This window comes from Camelus dromedarius, unplaced genomic scaffold (genome assembly GCF_036321535.1).
Source record: "Camelus dromedarius isolate mCamDro1 unplaced genomic scaffold, mCamDro1.pat HAP1_SCAFFOLD_180, whole genome shotgun sequence".
NCBI classification, from domain to species: Eukaryota; Metazoa; Chordata; class Mammalia; order Artiodactyla; family Camelidae; genus Camelus; species Camelus dromedarius.
This window is the reverse complement of record NW_026989839.1, coordinates 185,777-213,461: the sequence shown is the minus strand read 5'-3', so window position 1 is coordinate 213,461 and position 27,685 is coordinate 185,777. Positions and strand designations below refer to the sequence as shown.

Here is a 27,685-nt window from a genome sequence, read left to right as displayed (position 1 = left end):
ATGTCCTGCTTCACTGATTCTTGTGAAATTAGGTGTTTGAAGATAGGAAGTCATGAAAGGAAGCTGCTTTTTTTAAATAAAATGCAGTAATTTTCTTAGCAGTGTAGGAAATTGAGGATTTTCTTCATTGAAAATCAATAGAGATTTCAAGAATATCTGTATTTCTGATGTGTAGATTAAAATGACAAAATCTAGAGGGATTACAGAAACACAAGGAAGATACAAAAAGTATCTTTAAAGAGCTTTCCTAAGACTGGGCTTGTAAAGAGACTGTTAGTTGACAGAGACCCTCTTCTCACCCATAGTCCCTCTCCTTAGGTTGCAAAGGGCCAGCGTTTCCCCTGTGTGCAGTCCTGGTGCTTCAAGTGAGTTGTGGGGTAGGGCGGTGCACATGGTGCTGCCTTCAGTTTGTCCATCCTAAGTAACCTCTAACAGTCAAGGGGCGAGTGTTGCAACGGCATGAACCATGCGCCATGCTCTCCGGGGTGTGTGCCCATCTCAGCTCATCCCAGCTCAGGTGATGGCAGAGCAGAGAGTGGTGGCAAGAGGTCAGCCATGAGTAGCAGGGAGCACCTGTAGTCAGCTGGGACCCAAGAGGCTAGGAGTTCCAGGTGGAAATCACAGGACTTCCCACAGCTCATTCATTCAGCTAATACTTCTCCAGCACCTGTGATGTGCTGGTGCTTCCTTTGTGAACAGAACCAAATCCCTGTCCTCCTGAAGTTGATGTTCTAGTGGAAATAAGAAATGATACACGCAGGAGCAGATCCTGGTCAGGACACATAAGTGCTGTCTATTTTGGAGTGCATAAGGTGAGATACTTTGGGAAGGAATGTATGATACAGGAAAATGTGGGGGAGAGGATGGCCATATCCCAGGTCGTATTTGGGTCCCTGGGATGCACCTCACCAAGTGTGGGTCCTTGGTTTGCCCAGCAACGAATTCGAGAGCCACAGTTCAGTAAAAGTAGATTTATTCAGAGAGATATATACACCATAGACAGAGTGGGCTGTTTCAGAAGGCAACAGAAAGGCCATGAGGCGTGGGGGTTGGGTGCTCCAGTTTAAAGTAAAAGTAGATACACACTCCACAGTGTGTGGGCTGTCTCTCTCAGCAGAGAGAGCAACCACGAGGTGTGGGATTGTTAGATTTTATGCACTCAGTATCTTCATATGCTAATAAGTGGGAGGAATATTCCAACTGCTTTGGGAAAGGTGTTGGGATTCCCAGAAATTGGGCCACCACTCACCCTTTGACATTTTATGGTCAGCCTTGAACCTGTCCTGGGACCTGTGGGAGTGCCATTTAGCATCCTGCTGTATTTCGGTGAGTGTGTATTGAAGCTCAAGATCTACTGGGAGTTGACTTTTCCACCATCTTGGTGCTAAAGGCTGTGCCATTCCTTTATTGGATTTGCCCGGCCCCTTCCTTCCTGTCTCATGAGGGAGCTCTGGACTGATTGCACAATTGCAGAGCAGGGGACACAGTGGAAAGAACTTCATAAGTGGAAGGTGGAAGGCAGTGTTGGCAGTAGAATTCTCAAGTCAATTACAAAGTAAGGGTCTTCTTTTTGCTGGGGGTACATGGTGTCACATGAGGGAACTGTGAGCCTTGGATACTGTAGTGAGTGGGTGGCTCACTGTGTATACTGTGTTGCTTCTTAGGCGGCCCGAGGACAGTTGGCTTATAGGTGACCCATTCCCTCAAGCAGGGGTCTCTTTGGGGATTTTCTGCATGTGAGGATAACATGGGTCACTTGGGGGGCAGGACCAGCCAGTCACAGCTTGGTCCACAGTCACCTAGTGCCCTCGAGGCTTTCACCCCATGGATGCATCACCTCCCCCTGGATGGGGACAAGGGCAGAAGTGGTGGGGCAGCTTCTCAGTGGTGGAGGCATTGCTCTCCAGACCCGACACTCAACAGCGTGGACCCCTGGTTTTGGCCACAGTCTTGGCTAGATGAGGCTGTTCGGTAGCTGAGCTCATGAGACGTGGGTGCCATGCTTCCATTCTCAGCAAGAGCTCTAGTTTTGAAGGTTCTCGTCAGACAGCCACAAATACTCCATAGCCCATAAACAAAGAACAGTCTCCTTCAATCGGGGAAGGGCACACAGAAGGAGAACGGATGATCCCGAGAGCAGGAGAGGACAAATCCGTCCTGCCATCAGGGATCTGACAGACGAGCCAGCTCAGTTCCTCTTTCTAGTTGTTTACTTGGAGGATCTGGGGTATTTGGGTGACCTGCAAGTGTCAGGAAATAGTACACGAGGGCTTTGTAGATTTTCTGGTCTGGTGTTAACTCACCCCTTTGTAGCTGTTGTGCAAGGAAACAAAACTTGGTGGACAACAGGCCATGGCCTCTGCTCCCTGGTGGAGCCAGGAGATTACAATGTTAAGTACGACTGCGGGGGCATCATTTCTATGTTGAGAGGCCAGATGGCCTTACATAACTCTCATGCTGGATGTCTAAGTTGCAGAGGGAAACTGGATTCCATCCAGCTCTCCAGCCAAGGAGGATACCAGAAGTGGCCTCCGCAACCAACTGTGAGCTCTTTGCCTCCATTGACAGCAGCATCTATAGCAAAAAGCTGGGCTGCCACCTGCGTTTCCGTGTAAACATCCGAGTACCCACAGCAATGGCCTCGTGAGGGTTGGTGTGCCCAAGGAAGCGGTGTGTGAGATGGAGGGAGCAGTGCCGGGGTCAGACACCGGGCGGGCAGGCAGGCAGTGACGACATCTGTGCAGTGCAGGCCCCATGGAACTGAGCCAAAGGGAGGCGGGTTTTGGAGCAGGGAACCTGGGCAGTGCCGTGTTATTCGTAAGAAGATCCTGGGCTCTGGATCCACGAAGTCATTGGCTTGATTCCTGACCCTAAACTTCATCTTGGGCAAATGTTTGAAGCTTTCTGTGACTCTGTTTCTTGGTGTCCCAAATGGGGACAATAGTAGCAATTACCTCTGAGAGTCAGGAGTGCCTTTATAGTTGTCATTTCATTACGCTCACAGCAGCCCACTAGCACGGTTCTAGGTCCCCCAGTTTACACGTGGCAGACCGGTAACCTTTTAATCAGTAATCACGCAGCTAAGAATGGTCAGAACCAGCATTTGAATTTGATCCCTGTGTCCAGATTATTTCTATTCTCACCCAGTATTACTGGAAAAGTAGTAAACTCAGAAGAAACACTGCTGGGAAGTGGGTGCTTGAAACATGTTTGTCATTGGGGAGTGTTGAGTTCACGTTCCTCACAGCCCATCCGAGGCTCCCTGCATCTCCGGCTGCCCCTGCTGGGGTCTGCAGGGCTCTGGGAAGCTTCTCCTTGATCTCTACCCCAAGGCTCTCTGCTCTCTACAGGTTGATCCTCAACCCTGACTGCTCAGTAGAGCTAATGTCTAAAAACACAAAAAAGGTGGGGAGGGTATGGCTCAGTGGCTGAGCACTTGCTTAGCATGCAAGAGATCCTGGGTTCAATTCCAAGTACCTCCATTAAAATAAATAAAGCTAACTACCCCCCCAAAAAAGGAAAGTATTTAAAAAACAATAAACAGTACAAAGGCCCCACACCAGGCTGGGGCGCACTATGTTTTAAAGGCTCCCAGATGCTTCCCATGTGCAGGACGGTGAGAGCTATCCCTCTACATCTCTTCTCGTGAGCTTGTCCACTCACACCCATTAGCCTCTTGAAGCAGGAAAACTACTTGGCTCAGCCTAGAACTTTCTCCCGATTTCTAGACTTTTATTTGCCTACTGGACATCTCTCCTGGAGCCCACAGGCACCCAGCCAGAACTGAATCAGTTGTCTCCTCTCACGACTTGCTCCTCTTCCTGCCCTTCTTGTTTTAGGAAATGGCACTATAATTTAGGACACTGCCAAAGTCAGAAAGCTGGCCGGCATCTTTGACCTCTTCCTGCCCTTCCATCACATCTGTGGCCAATCCGTCCACCTGCTGAAATGTTTTCTTCTCTCTCCTCCTGGCGGGGCCTCAGCAGGCCTTCACATGAACCTGCCAATAGTTCTCCCTGCCTCTATCTTTTTTCTTTCTAGATCACTTTGCATGTCTCCTCTACCTTGGAGGCACACAGAGTCCTGTGTGATGTGCACCTGTGATCTCTCCACCTGGTTGCCTCACCTGCCTCCCACACCCTGTGCTCACTTCTAGACTATTTGCAGTTCCTGGAAGTGACCTGGCTCTCTTTGGCCTCCCTCCTTTGCATGTGCAGCTCCCCAGGGAGAAATGGCCTTAACATTATACATTCACCTGATCACTTCTAGGGCATCTCAGAACTCACCACAGTGGTTCCCTCCTCTGGGAGAGCCTTGGCTACAGTTCCGGCTCTCTGCCCCGAGCACCCACTGCTGAACGTTATCCAAGCCCTCTTAACACGCCTCCTCAGACATCATTTCATGATGAGTCCTGTGCACCTAGGAGCTCCCAGAAGCAGGGACTGTGTCTTTTTTCTCTTTATTCTCAGAGCATGGTAGAGACTCAGGTATAATGGTGGAGGTAACAGTGGTTATTCTGGAATTTCTCTAGAGTTAGGGCCTAGAGGTAACAGTCTGGTTGGAAGAAGGGCTTAGGGGATTTACCATGAAGCCACATTTTTCAATAAACATTTCATGTTGTTTTTGTCTACTATTTGAAGTTACGAGTCTTAAAACAGATTGACGATTTCTAAAAATTACTTTACCGAAGATTGGGAAAAATGGCAGTTTTCCATATTTAAGAATATTATTTTAATTTTGTGTGACTGGGGTGGTGGAAAATAGAAATGCAAGGGTTACTAAAGCATTGTTATCCCCTTCCCCACCCTCAGGTCCTTTGGACAGAAGAGACAGGGATGTGAGGAGAAGGCTTGGAGGGTGGACCGTGCACTGCTTTTAAATTGTGACAGTTACTTTTACTTTTTTTAATTTTCTTTTTTAACGGAGGTACTGGGGTTGAACCCAGGACCTTGTACATGCTTAGCACGTGCTCTACCACTGAGCTATACCCATCCCCCTGATATTTGTGTTTTTAGTGGGCATAATGTGCTGGTAGCAGGTACTTTAGCATCAGACACAGTCACCTGCGTCTGACCATCACGTTAATACCTTTTTCATGAGCTAGAGAGCTAGTCTGTTTCCAAAAGTTCAATAAATAATCTACATTTTCTTTTTTCTTAAAAAAAGGCATTAACTCATGTTTCTCTTTAGTATCGCCTATAAATAAATGTGATTTTATTAACCGTTTACCAAAGTGTTAAGGGTAATAAATATTAAGTACAGGTTTCTGAAGCATCAGTCATCACTGAAGATCCACATTCTGCTGTTATCTCTCTCTGTTAGTCACCTTACTTCTGGAGTTCTGGAAGCGGCGCCAGGCAGAACTTGAGTACAAATGGGACACGGTTGAGCAGGAAGAACAAGTCCAGCCAGAATAGGAGGCGCGGTGTCCCCACGTGGAGACAAATGAGATTACCCAGGAAAAGCGGGCGCTGTTTAGATGCACTTTAGTCTGTTTACTTCTGGGCTTGTCAGCCTTGGCTGCATGTTGGAATCACCAAGGGATCTTAAAAAATGTTGGTGCCTGGATTCGATCACTGCTAACTCTGATGGTACTTAGTGGCCTGGGGTACATTCTGGCATAGGGAAGTTTTTAAAGTTCCTCTTGTTATTATAATGTGCAGCCAAGGTGAAGGAGCACTGCCTGGAATGGTGGACACAGAAGAGAACTGAGGTCCTACATTCATATTAACAGTAAAAAGGGGGAAAAGAAAAGGTCTGGTACAAGTGTATGAGAAAAGAGGCATTGGCTTGTATCCTCTCATAACACCAATAAATAGATGCAAAATATAAATTAGCTGCTATGACATAGATGTAGGAGGAAAGACACATTGGTTTTTATAGTTGAATCCCATTTTTTCACATGTGCCTTCATTATTGCCGCCTCCTTTTCATCGTAGACTAGGTGCCCCTTTGTCTTTAACTAAGTCGCGGTCACTGCTCCCCCTTCCGGTTGGGATGTGAACAAAGCAGCATGGCTCTCATCCTAAAGTCAGAGAAAGGGTAGAACAAGCAGGGAAACATTTGTTGAGGTGCCATCAGTGTTTGAGCAGTGTTTGAGCTAGGCATTTTACATAATTGGAAATGTAAATTTATTGCTGCCACTCCTGCTGCAAAATTAAAAAAATAAAACTATATATCTTTGTATCAACATTCCAGAGCTATGAAAAGATGATTTTTTGAGTCATCTGTATTATTGCTTCTTTCCATCAGCTGAGATAATTTAGAGCTAATGGTACTTGCAGTCAGCAGCAGCAGGACAGTAGGTTGTGAGCATGAATAACTCTTGGAAAGAAAATGCTTTTACTAGGAGCATCTGAAAATGTCTCCAACTATAGATTTAATAAATTGAATCACAGATCTACAGAATGTTGGCACTGAAAAGTTCTGGAAGGAGCAGGTCAAACACTTCTTTTTATAAATGGAAAGAAATGAGGTTCAGCTACCAATAGAAAGTGACATTTGTCTTTTACAATGTAATAAGCTTCTAATAATCCCCATTATGAATATTTCCCATTGTTTACAACTGAAGATGGGAGTCAAAGCATATGTTGGTAAAAGACTGTACATTCAGAGTTGAAAGCTGAAACTTAGACAAAATTAGATGTTCATAATGCTTTTGAGTCCTGAAAAACAAAAACATATCATATTGGCAGCATACAAAAAAATACTGAAGAAAAGTTTTTTGGTCATTTAAACTGCCAATTTTAAATTTAAAATTGCCAGCTAATAAGTTTAAATTTTCAGTAGAACATGCTTGTTGAAAAATTGAAGATGAAAACTCATTTCACTTTATTGTTCTTCCTTATTTAAAAAATTGCCTAATTTTTTTGTTTAGTTTTTTAATTGAAGCATTTTACTTTACTTGCGAAAGTATGCTCCATTGTTTAGAGAGGCCAGCGTTGTGGTAGTGAAAGCTTGGAAATGAAGTTGCCTAAATTCATATTTGAACACAGCAGCTTGCTTCCTGAGTGATCTTGGACAACTTAATTTCTCTGTACCATAGTTTCCTATAAAATCAGAATAAGAGAGTTGCTTCCTCATGACTATGGTAAGGACGGGTTGAATTTATGTGCAGAATATACTTGGAAGACTTCCTGGCACAGAGGAAAGGCCATGTACTTAGTGACAGCTATTATTATACTCTATCTGCTTTCATTATCCAGGTAAAACTTGAGTCTTACTGATTTCATATCTAAAAATGAAATATAAATATAAACTCTAAAATGGAAACTCTAAAACTTCATAGTTGTTGCCAATAAACACATAAAGCTCAACAAAGGAACACACAGTGGAGACCAGTTAGCTGCCGACACCTGTGAAACATTCTGTCCTGCACGGACTCTGCTGTCACTAGCGTCACTTCTGAAATCTAAGGCCAGCTCAGGAGTAGAGCTTTACAGCTTGGCCTCGTCAGGTACCCAGATCCCCAAGCTCAGACAATGGCAGGGAAACAGTTTACTGTTCACATATGCATTTTCAAAAAAGAGTATTAAAATGAACTCTGTACGTATTTTGTTGTTTGTTTGACATCGTTAACAGAAAAGAAAAGAAAAAAAAAACAGGAAAAAACCCATGCAATTACAAATAATGAGGCTAGGTCTGAAAATTATTTTTTTTAAATTATGTTTAGGATTTATTGACCAGTTAGGAGAAAAGTCATTTCATAGGTGTAATCCCTTGATTGACTTAACTTGTTTTTTTAATTAGGAAGAAGAGCGTGTTCCATTTACCACCTGGGGAAAGTGTATACATATAACCCTTTGTGCAAGTGCTCTTTTTCTGGGTAAGAACCTGCCACAGACTTTTTAAAATCTAATGTGAAATCCTGAGAAAACTGAAAATCAAGCTGGGAACTATGAAGTCTCATAGAGAAAACTTTTTCCAGAGAAAATCTGAACCAATGCAGGGCGCCACTCTGGAGGTTCCACAGGCTCTTCTGCTCACAGTGCTTGCCCCAATTCTTTTCACCTCATTTGTTCAAATCAGATCAGTGGTTTAGGATTCTCCAGGGTCTGATTAAGAGACCAGATGGAGGCATTAAGATTTCTAAAATTTTCCAAGAGTAACAACCAAGGTAAAATGTCTAAGAATAACCTAAGAAAAGGATAGTAGGAACTATCATAAAATAAAAGTAAAAACTACTGAAAGATATAAAAGAAGCTTTAATCACATGATTCTAGATTAAAATATCATATCTCCAAAATATCAGAAGTTATAAAATTGATTTGGGGTTTATTGTGAATAAAATCATATTAGTAATATAATAATTAATAAGATAATGAGACTTTTAGTAGTTCAAGAATAGCCAGATTAGAAAATAGGACAGGAAGTCCAGATATGGGCTCTGATATCAATAATAATTTAATATAAGAGATGGAAGGCATTACAAATCAGGGAGATAAATAAAGGTTATTCAGTGAATGGAACACTCGTTAGCTACTTGGGGGGAAAAGAAAAGATTGAAATCATACAGTGAACCATATATTGTGATAAATTCCAGAAACATTTAAAAATTAACACAATTAGAAAAAAACTAGAAATAAATATGGATGTTTACACAAACTCTAGATGAGCAGTAAGTTTCTGAGGAAAGTATACAAAGATTTCCATGCATCAGAAGCATCCTAATTTTAAACAAAACACCAGAGGATGTTATTTGTTTACAAATCCAACAAGGGGCTAATTCCTTCAATACATAGAGAGTTCAGATCACTTCAAAGGTAACATCAAAAAATCTCAGGAGCATAGAAGGCAGAGAAAAGGAACACACATTCACAAAGAAAAAATAGATGTCACACTCCAATGGTAATTCACTCAGTGCACATCAAAATGAAGTAGTTTTCCACCTCTCAAGTGACACAGCTCTGTTTATGAGGATGAAATGCCAGTGATCACCAATCCCATGCCTAGGTTACTGGATATTTTTTGTGAAGTATGGTTGATTTACAATGCTGTGTTAATTTCTGGTGTACTCCTCAAGCTTTCTTAGAAAGCAGTCTGGCAGTTGATATCAAGAGTCAAAAATATTCATATGCTTTAATCCACTAATTCAGCTTTGAAAAACTTTTAATCAGGAAGTATTTCAAAATGGCAGGGAAAAGTCAGTATGGATGCAAGTCACAGACATACTTTTATATGTATATATATATATATATATATAAAATCTCAGCCAAAATATTCTTCCAACCCTTCACAAAGTAGAACAATATTCAGCCATGAAAAAGTGTGTCCATGAAAATATTTTATGGCATGTCAAAGTGTTATGCTTACGATAGGCTTGAGAATAAAATTAATATATAAAATGATTTGTAATATACAAACAATGAACACTTCTGAAGGAATTATGTCTATAGGTAGAAGCATTTTTCTTATTTTATTTTTTATTCATTTTCAGAGTTGGAGTCTTTTCATTGTAGGTGACAAAATCAATTTCCAATGTGTTTAAACAACACCCAAAAAATGGGGATGCATGGGATTTATTGGTTCCTGTAAATGAAAACCTCAGATCTGAGGTCTGGCTTCAGTCAAGGAGAGATACTGTAGCCCAAATGATGTCAAGGGCTGGTCTTGTCCTGTCTTCATTCTGTGTCCAATGATGTCTCAGCATGCTGCTTCTAGGCACTCAGCATCCCAGATCATCCATCCAAACCGAGAGGTCTCTTTTGGCAGCTTCCTCTCTTGATAGAGGAAGCTTATCATTCACATGGGCACAAGTACGTATCTCCTCACATAATAGTGGCTCTTACTGGGTTATTTGCCAATTCTCCAATCATGTGCGAGGCCAATACAATGAGGGGTATTATTTGTCTTAAACCAACTGAGATCTACCTCTGGTGCTTCAGAAAGAGTGGGTTAATTGAGCTTAAATCACAGGACTAAAAACAAAAGGGAGGTTATTTATCCTAAAGCAAAATCTGGGTCCTCTTCTAAGACTGGGGACAGATCCAGGACAACAGTTCTGTCCACTACTGAGTACTTTCAAATTTTCTTTAATGAGCAAATGTTAAAGTTATGATCAGAAAAGATGATAAATACGAAGAAACTTGAGGAAGGAGAATGGAAAGCTTTCCTGTTTCATAAGAAATATTGAACCCATTAAGTGCTTGGAAGAAAAATGGAAATGTGTCAAGTTTGTAAAAGTTCTGAAATGAATTACAATTAATTTCACAGACCATGTAGGAGACAGTGCTATACAGTTAGTGTGTCTTTGGGCTCTTTGAGTATTTCAGTTCTTTCACTTAATAGTTGCTTCATTTGGGGAAATTGCATCATCTCCACATGGCTCTATTTCCTCATCTGTAAAAGAGATATAATATTACCTTCCCAACAGGGTGATTGTGAGGATTTAGAAAAACAGACGTGTGCTGAAGCAATAGTAAGCATTTAAAGAGTCTTAACTATTAAGATTACTTAATAAATAATTAAAAAATTATTATGCAGACTTTTTAAAAATGCATAGCATTTAAATGGCCTATATGTGCTGTACAAGTGGGAAAGGCTTTATATACCTTCTATAATACATTTTTCTCAGCCTTAACTAATTTTCACATTTAATCACACACACACCAAAAAGTTATACCTTTCACAATCATGAAGACTTACTGTGAAGAAAAGGATGATGAAAGAGAGTAGAGGAGAAAATAAAATGCTTTCTCTACAAACTGATGGCTTAAAAACTAAGAAAAACACCTTTTTAAGACTTTGGTCACCATATTCATAGCTAATACTTAGGTAGAGTTTTTCACATGCCTGTGGTTAATGTTCTAATTGTTTTCACAATTAGTAAATCATTGACTCATGACAATAGTCCTATAAATTGCTATTATTATCCCCCCATTATATGGGTGAGGAGATTGAAGCCTCTAGAAGTTAAGAAATTTACACAAGGCCCCACAGCTAGCATCGGAGCTGGGATCCAGATGCAGGAGTGTGGCTCCAGGAGGGGCTTGTAAACACTCCATCTGCTCTCCCTTGCAGGTGCAAGCCAGCCTCCCGCTGTTACTGTAAATAACATGATGTGGTTCACTTAGTCTTGAAATTCACATTCTTTGTAGCTTTCTCTCTGGGGCAGCCATCAGGAGCGGCCACGGACACTGAGTTCATGCTTCTGGACTATGACCAAGAACGTAGATGGAAGGAAAACAGTTTAAAAATGGGAACTTTAATGTGCATTCTTCAGTGGGCAGAAAAATACCTGCCTAGTGAGGAGCTGAAACACTATCAGCCACGTGCAAATTATGCTTCAGACACCCCCGTTGCCCTTGGGTCCACACAGTCAAACTACAATGGATCAGGGACATGAAACTTGTGCAAATGCAGGGAGTATGAATACCTGCCATTTTAAGATCTCAAGGAGTATGAAAAGCATGTGAAGCTTTCATCAGCAGAGACCTGCTGTCACTTCCACTATTTCCCTCAGGGCATGTCCACAGCTTCACTGGTCCTATTCAGAATGAAGATGACAGCTAGCACCTGCTGACCCCTGAATCAGTGATAGGTTCTCCCTTGAAAGGAAGCATATCCCCTTCATAGGTTACAACTAGTTCATAACCTAAGTAATTCTATAGATGTAGAAGGGATATTTTCATTGGTTCTGCTATCACAGACTTGTCTCCCAAAGAACATGCTACCAGTGACTCCATTTTCAGCCATTTAAAGATATACTTAACAGGCTTCCTTCTTTAGTGCAGTTTTAGGTTTACAGAAAAATTCACAGAAATTGGAGTCCCCATCTATTCCCTATGCCCTGCACACAGCTGCTCCTGCTGTCAGCATGTTACATTAGTGGATGCACTCATTCTTTTTGACATCCTTCATTCCTCCTCCCCTAAAGTTTAACATGCCGGATATTCACGTCTCTTGTGGCATTTATGTGAGATTTACATCACTTCTCACGTTTATGTGAGGTTTAGAGCACATGCATGTTGTCTGTTTAAGCGTGGGTTGTGGGCAGTTTTCTGTGTAAAATTATGGTCATTAGTGAGTCTCATGCTGCTGGGTTTTTGGGTTGTCAGGCCCTGTTGACCATTGCTTGTGTTATTGGGATCATTGTCTACGGACTTTCAGTGTTCATTGTATTTTCTGCAAAACTTCCCTAGAACCTGAATGGAGGCGACCAGTTCCGGAAGTACTTGACTGTGCAGGTGGGCCATGCCCATCACTGCTTCCCTCATCAGTTTTATCATCATCGTGACCCTGAACGCCATATATGAGAAAGTGGCAATCATGATGACTGACTCTGGTAAGCTCCTCCTGTGGCTGAGGTCATTTCTACACCAGTTTTAGAACCAAGTCAAAACAGAGACTGTATCTTTTAGGCACTTCAATTCCAGTACATTAGAGTCTTTAGAAAAGTTCAAGTGTAAACATATTTTCTCTAGCCTATGTGAGAATTGAATTAGCTCCAGTTTTGCATTAGTAAAAGGGACAAACGAAGCATTAGAATGTCCAAACTCTGTGTAAACAGGTCAGTGCTTAATAATAACTTCAATTACATTAGATCATGTACCCTATTGTTGAAAGTAAATAGTCTCTCTATTGCAAATAAGTGGAAGAGGGTCGTGGTTCCAGTGGCAGATTTGCTTGTGCGTTACGGAGAGGACAAGTAATCACACTGTTATGTGTCCTCCCCCCATGCTGTTCCTGTTAGTGTAGCTCCATTCTCATCAGCTGTGGCTTCTATAACAAATGTTTCTTCTCTCTGGCTTGTATCCCAGCCAGCGGCTTAGCGGCCCTAGTTAACTGCTTCCCACACGCTGCATGTGGCTGGGTCATTCTCCCAGTTGTCTGCTCAGTGGTCATCTTCTGAAAACACTAAGACCAATTCAAATTTTGAACTAGGAGGATGTTTTATGTTCCCCAAATGCTTCTAGCAAGTTGCCCCGTGTTTTGTTTGTTTTCTTCAATAGTCCTACCTTCCTGCCGTTCAGGGAAACAAGAGAATTTCATTTAGCAGGATGTTTAGAAGTAGCTTTCTTTCAACTTACACATGACAGAGGGCAGTTCTTGCCCATTGGATACTGTTGTGCTTATAAATTTTAAAGAATGGGTGACTTTGTTTTTTTTTTTTGCCTTGTGTGATATTGCATTCATAGTGGGAGAAACTCTTACAACAGTGTGTACAGTTGGAATTAACATAGTAGCTATGTTAAGGAATTCAAAACTGCTTATATGAAAAAAGTGTGAATTGTGTGTATATATATATATATATACATATTTAGCGTGTTAACTCATGTGTCCATGGCTTTGATTATGGTCTCAAAGCTGTTCACAGTTTTACAGACTTAACTTTTCTTTATTCTAGCTGCAGAGATCCCAAGGACCAGACTGACTGTGGGAACAACCTAGCCATGAAGGTGTTCTTCTTCCAGTTTGTCAACTACTACTCCTCGTGTTTCTACATCACATTCTTTAAGGGCAGATTTGTGACTTATCCTGGAGATCTGGTGTATTGGCTGTGAAAATACAGAAATGAAGACGTGTGAATACAGCTTTGTGTTCGGACAGTCTAACCTGTTTCATGTTTTCTCTTAGTTGCCCAATGAAGAGTGTCTTTACTCTCTGTTCCTTAGATATTTTTAGGCATAAAATAATGACTTTATTTCATGTTAGAGCTATCTAAAATTTAAATGAGATTTTCTTTCTAATATTCCAGTGTGACCCAGGTGGCTGTCTCCTTGAACTGATGATGCAGCTGACAATAATCATGGGAGGACAGTCCATCTGGAATAACATACAAGAGGTGTTACTTCCGTGAGTACTAAGTCATGTGATCTTGGGGTGAGAACGGCCCACCCATCCAAGTAATTTTCCTGCATGCCCATCTCTAAAACAGGGGAGACTCTCTGCTTATTAAAGCTCTCCAGATAAGATGATCCAGCCAACAGTGTAAACATACCTCCTGTTTAATAATTATGTTTAAATATCTTCCTTTTTATGTTTAAATTAAATCCTCAAGTGCTATAGTTTCTGCTTATTAGCCCATCACTGGGGACTGACTGATCAGAGCCCGTTGAGAGATGGCCCTTTTTGGGGCCGTGAACTAAGTTTTCCCACAACTTCCTGCAACTTTCTCCTCCTTTTATACATGCATTTAAAAATCCATAACAGGAATTTGTTGAGTGCCTAGTATGTGTTAGTCACTGTATTAAATGTTGTACATATATGTGTGTGTGTGTGTACAATTTAATCACCCAAACAATCCTTATTCTTATCTTCCTTTTCAAATGAAGATCCTGTGGCTTAAAGAGGGTAAATGATTTGCCCAAGTTCTCATTGCCAATAAGAGACCACTGTGGGACTCAGATGTAAGACCGTATCTCACGGAATTCATGTTCTTCTAAGAACAGAGACTCTCTTGGTGTCCTAAGGCACAGGGCTACATAATGTTTTAAGAGACACTTGTCTAAAATAATAACTACAGAGGTTTTGACTTACTGTTCTCTTCGTAAAAATGAGAAAAACAGATGTTAGCAAAGGTCACACTCTCCTTTGGATTTTCACATAAGCCCAATCCCATATCAAAGTGGACAGTCCAGTGTTATCTGCAATTTCTGAACATTTCAAGGAGCTTAGTGTATTCGCTTTCTGTTGTAACATGTATCCCCAAATGACATGGTAGTAGGAAGAAAAAAGAAATAGTCTCCACTAAACAACACAAATTTAACCTTGTAGGGTTCTTGAACGCAGGAGCCTGCTGAAGTAAAAATATTGGCACGGCTGTTTCTGAAGGCCTCAGGGGAAACTGTATCTTTGACTTTTCTGGCTTCCAGAGGCCACCTACGTCTCTTGGCCTGTGACCTCTTTTCCTTCTCTCAAGGTCAGCATGGTTGTGTGCCCCTGACTCTGATCCTGTGGTCAAATCTCCTCTCCTCTCTCCCCTCTTCTGTCTCCCTCTTCCTACTTTAATGACCCTGGTGATTACAATGGGCTCAACTCTATAATCCAGCTCGTCTCTCTTAGAGTAGGCTGGTTAGCAACGTTAACCGCATCTGAAACCATAGACCCCCTTTGCAAGGGAAACTGACCTCTTCCTATTTTCTGGTGATAAGGACATAGACATATTGGGGGGGAACATTTTTCTGCCCACCACACTAAGCTTTTTAAGATAATTTCTGGCTTTGAGTTTCTGTCCTCATGAAACTGTTGATCTCTCTTCTGTCTTGCCTTCCACAAAAGCATTCTGCTCCTGGCCAACCTAACTGCATTGCTCACCACTCTCTGTGGTGTCCCCCAAAACCAATTACACAAGCAATTCTTACTGTTGTTTGGAGCATGGAGGAGAAACTCAAACAACTTGAATTTTGAAATAAAAACCTCCATCATTTTAAAATCTTCCATGCCACTATAAAAAAAATTATTTTTTTAACTTCATTTTTTAATTTTTAAACTATATTAAACTTTGTAACTTTTTTTAAACTTTACTTTTTTTCTTATCATCCTTCATTGTAAGCTCCAGAAACCTGCTACTCTGCCCACCGCATCCAAGTTCCCTTTCACTGTTTCTCCTCCCTTCCCTAACTTTCCTTCACTCTCCCTTATTACCAATTTTCTGTCCATTCTCTTTATAGGGCAGTTAAATTATTTTTTCTTTCCTTCTTTCTGTTTTTGCAGAGTGAACACATTTGGGTGTCAGTGTGTCCTTCCACATTTCTTCACAAGGTCTTCATCTTTCAGCTTCAGGATGGATTACTGTGGTCTGTCTCTAAACAAAGGCATTTCCCTTGTCCCCCAGCTCACCATGCCCCTCAAAAAAAAGATTCTGATCTTTGCTGTGAAGTGAATCTTTTTTTCCCTACTGTGCAGTAGACAACTCTTACCCTGAGCTCACAGATTTCTCCAGAGGAGTAAAAGTAGCTCATGTGCAAGTAATACTACTTTTCTCTGTGAAAAGAAATAGATCAGATAGAGGAAATACTTAACTCAGATTACTCAAAAGCATTTCCTGAAGGAAATAGGTTAATTATTTAACACTAAATTTTGTTGAATCTGGTTATCAGTGAGCTATTTTTACCAATCAAGAAGGATATATTTCCTAAATTGGTACTGAGCAATTCATGTGAAATGAAACTTGCTCACATGAACTAGTTTAAAGTAAAGGATGCATTATAGTATCTGTGGTCTGTTTATACCTTCGCTTAAGTAAGCACATTGTTGTAGGTTCCAGTGAGCTGAACTTTGCCTACATGTATTTTTACTCTGGGCTAAAATATTTAGGGAAAATATTTTGAATTATGTTTCCCTTTTTTGAATACCAGAAATTCTGAATGGTAGCCAAGTTCGAGGGTGGCTTGTGTTTTCCTCACTGCCTCTTCTCTTTGTATAAGGTGTCAGTTTCCTTCTTAATTTTTCATAGAAAATCCTAACATACCAAAGATCTATCAATTACTCTTGCTGCACCAAAACTATACCCATCCTCAAAAATACATACGAAGGGAAAAGAAAACTTATCAAAGTTAGTGACTATTTTCATGCTATTTAAATATGTCTAAAGGAACATAATGAAATGAATTTTACCATATCTCACCTGCCTCCACCCCCCAATCCCATGTGGGTTTGTTGAGTAGGATTCTGGGAGCAAATGAAGAAGGACAGTGATGCCGTGATCCAGGCTCCCTCTGGGGTCTCCCCAGCACTTGGATCGGCACCTGGTATAAAGTAGGTCTCAGCCCGAGCCAGCTGAGTGAGTGAGTGACTCACAGGCATCTAATGCATAACATCAGTGAATTAACAGCATTCTTTGTAGGACTCAGAGAATAAGCTGAGTGCCCTATGGCCTTCCCAGCCTCACATACTATTTTGATGTTGGGGTCATTTCTGGGAATGTTATTCTGTACTTGACAAAAGTCTAGTACAATTCCAGGGTTAAGTAACTTGCCCTAGGGAAATTTTATGATAAAATATTAAGAAAAATGGTTAAAAGCCCAACATGACATAGCATTGTCCTTTGGTGTTTAGATAATGTATGGCTGTAATTTTCTTATATATGCTTTCTACATTTTCTACAGTGTGTACGCACTTCTATATAATAAGAAAAAACAAATGTTTAAAAGAGAAAATCTCTCTTCTCCAGATATGATTTGGTTAGAGGATGAGTCAGATAGATATAATAAGAGAATCTTAAATACATGTGTCCATAATTCACTCTTTAAATCCAGGTACAGGAAACTCAGGAATGAAATAGATTAAGAGAATCAAAGATAATTGAATTCAAGATTAGCAAGTAGGAGTGTCCTCAACAGAAATGGTGATTATCTATAATTCAGGGATTAAATGTGATAATGAACGTACAAAGACAACATGAAGTAGAAAATGCCACGTGGCAAGCACTGAGTAAAGGGCAATTTACCATGATTATGCCAATATGTGTGGTCAATTCCCAAGCAAATGATTGTGTAACCCCTGCTAGAGGGAGAAAGCTTCCAGCCTTGGCTGGAGAGTGGGGAGGATCCAGTGTCTGTATTTTTTAAAATGTCTACAGGTGCTTCTCATGTGTAAGTTGGTATCCCTGCACGAGAACCATAAATCAACAGAAAACCCAAAAGACCGAGGACAATGATGGGTAGACGACAGCCCAAGCTTTTCTGCCACAGAAGAGTGGTTCCACTCAGGAAGACTGAAAAAGAGGCTCAGAGCCTTAGCTAAGGACAAGCAAGTCGGGACTTCTAATACGACCTAATGCCATCGACGGGGGAGGGCAGTTCAGCACAAGAAGGGAGCACCGGGTGAGTTAACATGGAAGTTACATCCTGGATCCAAACCGTGATGGATTTGGGTCCCGGAGGGTTAAAGCCCTCCTTCCGTGGGGCTTGGACCGCATTCCACAAGAGGCTGAGACAGGAATTATGAGGCAGAGAAAAATTCCCCCAGGAGACTCCCGAGTCTGGGTGCCTGGAAGGGTGATGGACGAGCGCGGTCCCAGCTCCACCCGCACCGCAGGGCTCCGAGTGGCTGTGGAGCTGCGCGCTCCCTGCCGGACCTCAGACCTGACTGCAGCACTCCGGGCTGCGGCCTGGGGATCGGCGTCAGGAGCAGGCTGTCCCCGTCATTCCCGTAAGTGCTGCAGTGACCCCCACCCTTGTGGCCACGGTGTTCCCAAGCCAAGGGTCTAAGTGACTTCAACCTTATTTACAGGTGACCACAGCCGGTTAGCCTGTGCTGCTCAAAAAGAAGATCCCATATGGGGTTTTGATGTGTTAGGGGGTTTGCTAATACCTGGCCTGCTTTGAATCGTTTCATCCTGACAGCAGCCTGGGCAGGGGAAGTTTCATCTCCCAATTTTATTTCAACTTTTTTGTTGAAAGTATAGTTGGTGTACAAGATTGTGTTAATTCTTGGTGTACAGCATAGTGATTCACTTATACATACATATATATATATATATATATTCCTTGTCATATACTTTTCCACTATAGGCTATTAAAAGTTATTGAATGTAGTTCCCTGTGCTATACAGTAGGATCTTGTTGTTTGAAACAAAAATTACTAAACAAAGTAACAAAGGAAGCAGACTAAACCTAGCCATGTATACGGCACAGTTGAGTTTATCTCAGGATTTAAATGTGGTTTTGATCTCCAGGATCTCTTTATCAACTTATCATATGTAAAGTGCCTGTGGAACACTTCTCAGAAAAATGTTTAAAAATCATAAGATTTAGAGAATAAAGAAGGAAGATAATTATACTGAAAAGCAGGTATCAAAATATAGAAATGGGCATTTGTGATACAGTAATATCTGAATTATTGGAAGGACGTGTTGAATAAGAGGATCCAGTGGTGGGTCTACTGACCGCAACATTCTGCCACAGTAGTGAGTGTAAATCAACTTCTGAGATCTGCAACAATTGCATTTTGAATGTAAATAAAGTTAAATAACAAATAAGCCATGAAGTGTGGATTCAGATTCAGGGGTATCTCGAGTCCATATCCCCACCCCTTCACAGAGCTCCCTGCTCTTCCCCTAATGTCATTGAAAGAATTGGGGAAAGTTTGTGAAGCGAAGGGCATGTTCCATTGCAAAGAAATCTCGTAGCAACCCTGGGAGCATGGCCAGGGAAAGGTTAACGCTGAGATCAGAGGCAGTGGGAAACCTAGCAGGGGCAGCTCTTTAAAAGTCACATCATATACTCTGTATGTGTCCCGTGTGTGTGCATACAGACGTGTGGGCATGTATGATGTATACACCTGCCTTTCGTGTGAAGCCGCCTCACTGTCCAAATTTGAAATCCATCCAAACGTGCAGTGCAGTCAGCCGAAGCTCCGCCAGATGCTAAGTTGTCTGTTGTTGCTCTGTCTCTTCTGCTGAACTCCACGAGTAAACCACGCGCCAGCTGTTGCTTTCAGGGACAACAGCTCTGTAGGCTACAGGTCCATGCCTTGTTTCACTGCCAACTCCGAATTCCTTTCAGGACAAATTGCCATTTGAAAAAGGGGGAAGCATTCAGTTGTCCCACAAGCCTCTGAGTGAGGAAAAAATATAACCTTATAGACAGCTCTGTGAGACAACATCCAGAAGGGGGCAGAGCACTGGGCTGCAAGTCGAGGCTGTTTATTTCAAGCTCTGCACTGAATTTGAGGTGGCATGTCACTTCTTTGGCCCTTGATTTGTTCAGCTTAAATTAGGGTCTTGGACCTGTTCGATCCAACGTTTGACTATCACTTTTCTGCTCAGTGATCCTCCATGGCTCCACAATTCCTTCAGAGGGAAAAATGCCCACATCCTCACAGCAGCCTCTAAGGCTCCACCCCCCAAAACCACCACTTATTTCCTATTCACTCTGGCCCACACCAGCCTCCATGCTGTCTGTCCAGCGTGAGGGACCTCAAGGCCTGTGATCACTGTTCCCTCTGCCCACCCCTTTGCCTCCGTCTTTGCCTTATTCAAAGGTCACTTGCCCCATCCACACTCCTCCCTACCACACATTCCTCGCCCTCCTTTATTTTCCTCTGCAGCACTTATCACCAGCTCACAGACCCTGTATTTCTTTCTTTTACTTATTTTGTCTGACAATTAACAGACTGGAAAGGCCATGGTGGATAATAGCAGAGAAATGGGGGAAAAAACAAATGAGGGTAGGTATCTTCTAAAAGCTAAAGTGCCTACCTGAAAAGGAGGTAGGAGATAAAGTAGTAGTAGTCGTTACAATTTTGGTAAACCCAAGGTACGTATTCAGGGCTAGTTTTCACAATACTTGAGGGTAGGGAGGCAGCAATAAAAAGAAATTTATCCTGAAAACAAGAAATTAAATTCTTGGGAAGATGATGTGTTCAGCTTGAAATGTCAGTAATACTTTTATGACCTTGGTCTGATAATATCTTGCCTTATAATTTGATCTGTTTGGCAGCTGGGTCATGAATCTAATGATGCCACAGTTTCGGGAGCAGAACATACCACCCCACGATGGGAATGGGACAACAATCTGTATCCCACGGGCAAACTGGGGTTATTTTATGAATACCCTGAAATGAGTAAGTCATCAGTGGAGATTTCTGTGCTGTCGGTTATACTAGAATATGCTTTGGGTCTCAGAAGCATCGGTTACCAAGCCAAACAAAGACCTAGCATACCGAAACGGAGCCCGCTTTTCTCAATTAGATGCAATTATGCAGTCAGGCTTTCAAATAGGTTGCCTGTGTATATCTTTGTCAATATTTATGTTGTACAAAGCTGAAGGTTTACTGCCAAAGAATGAAATGGAATACTCATTCAGGTAAGTCTCCATCATTGATTCTCAGATCCTTCTGGTCATGTCGTCTAAGGATGAACTCAGAACCGTTACTAGATGTGACTCAGCTCGGGCTGCAGCCCGTGTGGCACAGCTGTTGGCTGATATCCTTCTAAACAGAGTCATGTGAGCCAGCCAGCCTGTGCAGAAAGCCCACAAGAGCATCCTGCCTCATGGCAGCAAGGGTCACAGGGTCAACCCTTCCACACCTCACACCTGCCTTTGACATTTTTTCTATTTCTTCTGGCAGATGGTTTCTGCCTGGTTCCTTGAGTGACCTCATGGCACATCACTGGCTTGAATTCAGGATGAATTTGCTGATTTGGAGTATTGGTAGAACACAGATCCCCTCCTTCTCCAATGTCTTTGTCCATTTCTGTACATTTGCTTGGCCTTTGTTTCTCTTTGTTTGAACTTGGTTTTGAGCTCTCGTTTGCCTTTAAATTGTTGCATCTCAAAATAGATTTCCATAGGAAACTTCATCTTTTCTATTATGCATGGTGCACTTTTATCTACTAGAAGGCTGATGATGTGCACGTTTTGTATCTGAGCCCTTTCAGCTCACCACTGCCTTGAATTACTTTTTTTTTTTAAGCTTAGGAGACAGGAAAGTATTTTGGTCAATAGGCTTTGCATTTATGCATGCGGGTTCATGTCTGCAAGACACCCCATTGGGCTTCCTGTTTATAAGTCTACAGAAAGAGGTAGTTTTCTTTTTCCTAAATTACATGCTATATATATAATAATTGCTTTTAAAATATATAATATACATAGAAACGCATCTGATTCCCTCGGTGAATGAAAGGTCATTTTGTGGCATCTTCAGTCAGCTATGTTTTGTGGCCTGGTGTCTGATTTGAGTTTCATCTTTGTTTTGTTGTGCTTAGTGACCAGGTTCGATTAAGGGTGCAGCTCCTGTCCCTGGTGTAGAAATTATGTTCGTTTTTTCTGCTTATTTTCAAAAGGACTTTAAGCCAATGACCTGTTATTCCAAAATGAGTTGTAATTGTTAATATTTCTTATTGGGGCTATTATCAGCATTAATAATAACAACAACATTCTGAGGGCAGCATATCATTTGGTATTTTAACACACACGAAAAAAGCCTTGGAAAATAGTTATTGTTCTATTTAAGTCAAATAAAGGTCATTGAAAGGAAAAGTTGTACGCTTTTGGGAGAAATGGATAAGACTTTTAGAACTTTATAGTCTCATTAAAATACTAATTAAATAATTCAGCCTAACTCTACCCTACATAACAGGATGGAGTAACAGCTATTCTAGAGAGATTGTTCAGATTTATTCGTTTTCCTATTCTCTAAATAATCCCTAACGAATTAGAAAATTCAATCCATTTCTGAGAGTACGCAGTCTGTTATTCTATATTCAACGCTGGATTGAAACTTATTTTGTGTTCTTTTCATTCATGGGAGATATAATTTCCAAGTGCTTTTTGAATTATTTTTGTTCCTCTCAAATAAAGTGCCTTTGATGGTGATCTCCTGACCTTAGTTTCCTCCTCCCAGTTTTCCCCATGATCATTAATGACACCCCACCTGCCTTTTTAGTTATGCCTCTTAGCTGCTGAAGGGGAACAGCTTCTGACAGATGACCCTGGAGCCCTCCACCCTTGCTTCTTTAGGCCTCACACCCAGCCACCATCCCTAGTCTCCTTCGCCAGAAGTATCTTTCTCTGCTTTTCTGCCAGGAAGGAATCTTGCCAAGCCTTGGCAGGAAACCCTCCACTTTTTAGAGATTTTCTGCTCTCCTCTCTAAACATGAATTACAGTTGATTCTTGCCTTGATGGTGCTTGATCGTGTCCGTGTCCATTGCGCTCCCCGGCTGGACTGATCCTGTCGGAGGCAGTAGTCAGGCTTTTCATCTTCCCGTGCATGTCTGGAGCACCACAGCCTGGACCCTGTTTGTCATACGTGTTTAAGTGACTTGAGCATGGAGTTTCAACACACTCACATACAACTGTTAGATGAGTTGGCGGTAACATTACCCCCAAGGCCCCCACAAGGTTCTATAGGGCATATGTTTTTTCTGAGTGAAATTTCTCTTTTATTTGTTTTAGTGATTTTCCCACTGTCCTTTTAGATTATTAGAGTAACCCTGAGTTATTAACCACAATAGCTCACCCCCAGAAGCAAAAGATCCTGCTGTTTGAGAACTCAGACACGGGACATAAGAGAAATAATCTATCAGTCTTAAAATCTGGAAGCCATAAGATACAGTTTTGTACTTAGAGCACCCACAGCACAAACACCAGTCTCTCAAGAACTTGGCACTGCCTTCCCAGAGGGCGGGTGCCGTAAGTGAAATGCAGTGAGTGATGAAGTGAGAGCTCTTCGTCTCTGGTACTGCCTTTTCCATCCTTGCTGTGTTAACTTGATCTTCCCTTCATTTATTATGTTCTCTATTTAATTTACTGCATTTAATATCAGTTGTTCTTCAACATCTCCTTGCACCGGCCCCCTCCATTCCCTCTCTCTCCAGTGCTCTCCCACCCACGCCTCTCCTGCGCTCTCCAGGACCACCTTTCTCTCCCACGCCCTCACCTCTGTTCTGTCTGCTCACCACCTGCACTGACATTTCCTTAACTCCGCAGAATGAACTTTCCAAAATGGCAGCTGAATAACTGGGGGGATTGTAGACCTCTCATCTCTTTACTGATTCATTCGTTTATCTATCCAACAAACACTGAGCACCTGCTATGCCAAACACTGTATCAACTGCTGGGGAGACCAAGACAGGCAAGACATGGTGTCTGCACTCCACAGGGCAGGCGAGACTTGGCGAGTAGTTGATGGATTGCTAAGCAGGTGAACACACATTGGACTTCATAGATCTGGAAATATTTGAACTGAATTTTGAAAGGTGAAAGGAAGTTAGCTCTCTAATGTGTGGTAGAGGGAGTGGACACTTCATGCAGAGAGGTAGAGACATATAAGAGTACACAGCATGAAGCGGCTTGGCCAGACTGAAGAACAACAAGTAGGGTTAGAACAAAGTATCCATAGGTGGCAATATCAGGTGCACAAGGCCTCTGTCACAATGGGTCTTGTGTGCTTAGACTTGAATGTATCCTTAAAGAAACAGCGCTATATTGGAATATAAGTAAGCAAGAGAATTGCATAATGATTATGTTAAAGAAGATCTGGTTATACTGGCAGCAGAATGGAAAATAATATTTTTGGGGGGAGGCCCATATTTTGGTGGGAAAGGATATTTCGGGGGCCACTCCAGGTAATCCAGACAAGTGGCACATGCCTGCAGAGAGGCCCTGGGCAGAGGGAGAGAGACGTGGGCGGCAGAAGTGGTGACTGCTGCAGAGGGGACTGCAGGGCCGCGGCGGCGGGCCGCAGAGCTGCTGAGGTGAATTTCCAGTGACCCATCTGGAGAGCGGATCTGCAGGGGGAGTGTAAGGGGAGGAGATGGTTTCAAGGAGATTGTTCTGTGTGTGGCATTTTGATTGCAAAGTGTCTATGGGACATCTGAGGAGTGATGCCCGTTGTTAAGCTGGATTCAACAGTCAGGAGCTCAGAGGAGCTGCGGGTGAGGCCGTGGGGGCGATTCATTCCTGCCAAGTGAAGGATTGAGGACGAGGCCCTGGGGAAAAGGGCCATGTACATGGCACATGGGAGAAGAGAAATCCAGCAAGAGAAAGAATAATATCAGAGCAGTTGGGAGAAACTAGTTGAGGCAACACAGAGAAGGCTGTAACCTGGCTTCAGAGGGATTTGAACACTGACTAAAAGGAGCATAGTGAGAAAGGGGGTGTGTGTGGGGCAAAAAATCAAGAGCTAAAACCCAGCTTTAATTGCCAAGACTGGGGAAAAGGCAGAGGAGGACTATACTTAGGTAGACTTTAAAAAACAGATCTGTGTGTATCTGTGTGTGTGCATATGTGCACACACAATTTTCTATCTGGGCTTTTTAAATTTATTTAAGTAAAACAAAAATTAAGGGGGGAAAATATTCCACTGAGAGGAAAATATTTGTCCACGACAAAAGCTAACTGGTAATCAAATAAATAGGAGCTGAAAGTGCCGACTAGTTTGAAACACGCAGCCACCGGCAGTGCAACTCCTGTCTCAGTGCTGCGATGAGGGCCGTGGGGAATGCAGGGCTCTGAGCCCTGGAGAAGTCTTCAGCGCAGGTACTTCTCCAAGAAACTGGACTTTAAAGGGAAGAAGAAAGTGTAGAAATTATCAGACAGCAACACAGGACCGTGAGAGATGGTTGGGCGAGGGTTAGTTTTGTTTTACAGTGGGCGTTTCTGGCCTTGCTGAGTTGCTGGGCCTTTGCTCTTTTTGGTCTTTGTTCCAAAAGCTTTTTAGAAAGTTCTTCTCGCTTGAAAATCTGAACAGATTAAATCATGTTGGGTTATTTCTGGTGTTTTATTTTTTAATTAAAAAATTATCTGGAATTTATTTTAATGTCATAAATGAGGACACTGTACCAGGGCTTCCAATGATTTAGCTAATTACTGCAGTACTTGAATCCACTGATTTGAAGTGTCAGTTTTATAATATTACTAAAATCTCATAAATATCCACGTCTATTCTTGAAATGTAATCTATTTCATTCATACTCTCAGTGCACTATTTCTATACTGTTTCCATGAACATAGATTAATACCTCCTAGAGTTGGTCCTGTTTTATCCTTTTCCAGAATGTCTCTAATACTACAAATTCAAACATCCCTCCTCATTATTTTATTTGTATATATGGGTATATTTCTGGAATACATTTAGGATCACCTTTCAGATTTTTTTCTTAAATCCATTTGGGATTAATAACTAAATTTGCATTCAGATACTAAATTTATTTTGGAGAAAAAATGTTCTATGTCCCCCAAATTTGAGTCTGCCCACTGAAGAGGGTGGTGCATTCTACTGTTCATTCAATCATCTTTTTTTTTCTTTTTTTAAATCATTTATCAGAATCTTCTTAATATTTTCATTAATTTATTTCTGAATAGTCTGTGCCTTCTTTGTCATTATAAAATGATATCTTTTCTGGGTTTTGATCTGGGTTGATTGCTAATAAACTCTTAATTTCTGGTTTCTCTTGAATAAGAAGGAGATCTGACACCATGAGGCCCTATTTCCAATATGGTGACGGTGAGCATTGCGTTTCCTTTGGATGCCCACTTGCCAATTTGCCAGTGGCTGCACCCACTCCACACATTTCTACTACTTACCTGCCCCCTTAGGCAGATGAACTCATGTAGGGTTAGGTGGGTTATGGGACGCAGATACTGACATCACAGCTGCCACGCTACTGACCCTGTGGCGTCACTAACTCTGGTTCTTGCTCTCTGACCTCCCTGAATATGACAGCTCCTTTTGGGCTGTGGACCTGCTGCATCTTTCCAGCACTATCGGCTTTTCTGCAACACAACCCTGCCTCTCAGGTCAGAAGCAAATGTCAGCTTCTCCTACCCATCCACAACATCCACGGTCTTGCCGTTCCTGGCCAGAGTGGTCCCTACCCCTTGACTGAGCACTAACACTAAAGGGACTATAAATTTGCCTCTCATCCACTCTCTTAGTTACATACATGTGCTAGTTTGCTTTAAAGGTCTGCCAGTTAGGAGGGGAGGGTCTAAAAGTCTTTTAGATCTCTGACCTTATCATTTCTAACTGCTCCACCACCCTATGGAACAGCTTACCACAGATCTCTGCTGCCCCATCTGTAGCATTGCCCTGTAAATTACACACAGAGAGAAAAGAACTTCTAAGCCACCACCATAACTTTGACTTCCTGTGACCTCACAGACCATAGAAATATCAAGATAAAAATTCCTGAAGAAGAATATTTTGCTTAGGAAGACACTTTAATTGCATACCTTTCTGTGACTTGTAATAACTTCATAGACCCTCTGAATGTGCTGCACTCACCTTCCCAGACTCAAGGGAGCTTGCTCACTTGCCTATATTCAGTGTATTTCTTCCAACGTTCTCTATGCATACCTTTCCCAAAGGTACATTTCTTATTTCTATTTAAATTGTTAGATACATCCACAATATTCTTTTTTTAATCCTCAAATAAAAATCATCTTCCAAGATTGTATTATTTCCACACTGAGAGTGAATAATATGCTTCAAGATTCCCAAGTTTATTATCAGCAAATAACTATGGTTGGTTGAAGATTTTTAAGTATGTTATTCCTACTAAGGGTATATATGTGAAAGAAACAGGTTGTAATGAGTCTTCTTCCCAGAGATTTTATATTTGCCTTTTGTTTGGATTCTTTCACTGTTGAACATTATTATTACCATGAATGTCTTTTCTCTTTGGGATTTAGTTCACCATTTCCCCCTCTCTCTTTACAGGAGTAAAAGAAGTTATTTTGTCCTTCCATCCTTCCACCACTCCATGTTGTGTGTCCATTCCTTCAACAGGTATTCAGTTTGGATTCACCACAGTATATGTGGCCTCTTTCCAGTGGCCCCTCTGTTGGCTCTGGAGAACAATATATTGGAAATCAGAGTGGGTACATGGAACCTTGACTACCCAGTATAGACGTATGGTGCCAGAAAAAGCCCAGAACATCTCAGCATGGCAGCCAACCATGCAAGGAACAGCAATTCTGGCTGTGGTGGACCAATGTGAATAAAATGGCTTCATTGGGTGAAGACTTAGAAAAGTCGAAAAATGCATTGGCGTTGCTTCCTACGGAATCCAGTGTTGGGTACTGTTTAATATGAGAGGGAGATGCTAACACTATCATCGTTATAAACAACATAGTTGTTGTAACTGTAATTGTTATTATTTTTAATATATTTTCTTTATAATTATTATTTGTGACTTACAAGACCCTTACAGAGGCAGTTGTTAAGGAGCGTGGCCGTTATACTCTTGCTGAAGTGTTAATTCAGTAGAAGCATGGTAATAGCATTAATAAGTAC

General features: G+C 41.7%; 1 long non-coding RNA gene across 4 annotated transcripts in view; it reads left to right on the top strand.

Annotated features, from left to right (window-relative positions):
- LOC135320899 (uncharacterized) overlaps positions 1–17,882 on the top strand; it is a 39,900-nt gene extending 22,018 nt beyond the window's left edge. The window contains exons 4-6 of one of the 4 annotated variants that reach the window (XR_010380244.1): positions 7,750–7,825; positions 12,141–12,283; positions 13,346–13,575. This is a non-coding gene — a long non-coding RNA (uncharacterized LOC135320899). Of the gene's footprint in view, positions 1–7,749; positions 7,940–12,140; positions 12,284–13,345; positions 13,576–13,696; positions 14,348–17,521 lie in introns of those variants that run through there. The other 3 variants (XR_010380242.1, XR_010380241.1, XR_010380243.1) reach the window with 3 other exon arrangements.
- The last annotated feature ends 9,803 nt before the right edge of the window (positions 17,883–27,685 follow it).